General features: G+C 35.3%; 1 pseudogene; it reads left to right on the top strand.

Annotated features, from left to right (window-relative positions):
- The first annotated feature begins 1,575 nt into the window (after positions 1-1,575).
- Positions 1,576-1,675, top strand: LOC141503703 (U6 spliceosomal RNA; annotated as a pseudogene).
- Positions 1,676-2,425: the final 750 nt, after the last annotated feature.

Below are 2,425 nucleotides of genomic sequence, written 5' to 3'. Positions count from 1 at the left end.
TGGATCATTTAAATAAGCAGAATGTCTTGGAAAGGTTCACTTCTTCATGTGAGATGTGGGTGAAGATGAAAATAGTAACAGTATGAGGAATAGGGTAGAAGAAGTAGTTCATGACCAATGGCCTCAATTTTTTTTTCTGTGAAATGAGTCAGGAATCTCAGCTGAGAGAGGAAGGAGAGAGCCATTCAACCTTAGGAGGTTTAAGAAGGAATGAAAAACATTGGAAAAAACTGCTTGTGGATAATGGAATAATGAGTTAGTAAGACATTTATGTCTCTAGTTCTAATAAGGTTTTATGTTTTAAGTGCCAACTATGTGTTATGCCCTGTGTAAGACAAGGAAGTACAATCAAATGTATGAAAAAAACCACTGAATCACATGGGGGGAGATAACATGCAAGACAACTGTTCAAACAAGATATAGATAAGATCAACAGGAATTTGTCAACAGAAAAAACGGCATAAGCACAAAGTCTTCCTGTAAAAGCTTAAACTTGAAAGAAGTCAGGAAGAAGAGAGTAAGAGGGAAATCATTCCAGGCATAGGAGATAGGAAGTGAAAATGCAGAATTGGAGATAATGTATAGTTCAAGTAATAACAAGGTGGCCAGAGTGACTATAGTAGAATTCACAGAGGCGAATAAAATCTAAAAAAGAAAACTGAAAAGGTAGGAAGAGAGCAGGATATGAAGGGTTTTAAATACTAAACAGAAATGTGTTATATTTGCTCCTGGAAGTAATAGGAGGACACTATGTTTTACTAAATAGCGGACTGACTTGAACTTTATTTAACATTATCACTATTATAGCTGAATCTCTTTCTAACCCATCTTTTCCAACAGTTTACCACCTCTGTAATCCCTTGCTATATCATTTATTTTCAGTTACTCCATGTCTATTAGATCATTACTTACATTACTCATTAACTATTACCTACAAACATGTCCATGTCGTCTCCATCCTGAAAAAGAAAAACAAAATAAAAAAAAAAAAAAAACATCATTTGTTCTTTCAGTTCCTGCTAACATCCAATATCTCTTGTGTTTTTTAAATACCTTGAAAGGATAATCTACAAGAGATACTTCTACCTTTCCTCTCATCTCCCTAGATCAGACAGCTCTGATCCAGATCCATTTTACTAATCTAAATATATAACAATTCTGGGAGAGAACTCATTTTAAGTTCAAGATAATTTACTTAATTCTCATCTTTTTGCTGGAAAAGCTATTCACCAGGCAATGAATACCTATCCAATAATTACAATATAGTTCTATGTTTCAGGGTTTAGCCAATATGAACTCTAAAATTCACTTGTCAGACATAAAAATTAGATTTGGAAAACAGGTCTATAGATCAATCAATTTATTCAATCAATGAACATTTATTAAGCACCTACCAAGTTTCAAACACTGTGCTAAGTACTGGGTATATAAAAAGAAGCCAAAGACAGTTCCTGCTGTCATGGAACTTTCAATCTAAAGGAAGAAACATAATGACAACAAATATATACAAAGGAAGCACAGAAACTGCTCTCTTTAAAGTTGCCAATATTCTCTTTATTGATAAAACAATGGGGCTTGCTTTGCCAGCACATATACTAAAACTGGAACAATACAGAGATTAGCATGGTCCCTGCTCAAGGATGGCATGCAAATTTGTGAAGCATAAAACAATGGTAGATTTTGGAATACTACTGTCTCCTGCTTCATCAGTCTTCTAGTTTTGCATTCTCCTCCAGAGCATACCCTCCAAATTTAGGTGTCCCCCAGGGTTCTGTCCTGTGCCCTCTTCTCTTCTTTGGTTACATAATTTCACTTGGAGATATCATTAGCTCCCCATGGATTTAATTACTGTTTCTAATAATATGTTCCCAAAACCTCTCTGCTGATTTTCAGTCTTAGATTTCTAACTCCCTTTCAAACATCTCATTCTGGATGTTCAGTAGATATAGTAAATTAAACATTTCTAAAACTGAACTTAATGTCTTCCCCTCATACCCTTCTCCCTCCTAACATTCCCTATTACTATTGAGGGCAATGCCATATCCTTCCCCCCTACACCCCTTGTCCACGAGGCTCACAAATTAATCTTCAACTCCTCACAAGTTTTCATTGCTGATATCATATTTTTTTTGGCTAAAGTCTGTCAATTTCACCTTTGTAAAATCTCTAGAATATGCCCCTTCTCTCTGCTGGCAGTACCACTACCCTAATGTAGGAATTCATCATCTTATGCCTATACTATTGAGTTGTCTGTCTATTCTCCATTTAGTACAAAAGCAATTTTTGTTAAGCACAGATTTAACCATATAGCCCACTTCTCAAAAGACTCCACTTGACTCCTGTTTCTTCTAAGTTTAAATACAAAATGCTCTGTTTGGCATTCAAAACTCTTCCATAAATCCCTCTTTCTTTTCCAGTCTACTTA

The sequence above is a fragment of the Macrotis lagotis genome, chromosome X (genome assembly GCF_037893015.1).
Source record: "Macrotis lagotis isolate mMagLag1 chromosome X, bilby.v1.9.chrom.fasta, whole genome shotgun sequence".
In the NCBI taxonomy this organism is placed as follows: domain Eukaryota; kingdom Metazoa; phylum Chordata; class Mammalia; order Peramelemorphia; family Peramelidae; genus Macrotis; species Macrotis lagotis.
The sequence above is the reverse complement of the archived record's forward strand: the minus strand, read 5'-3'. Positions and strand labels throughout refer to the sequence as shown.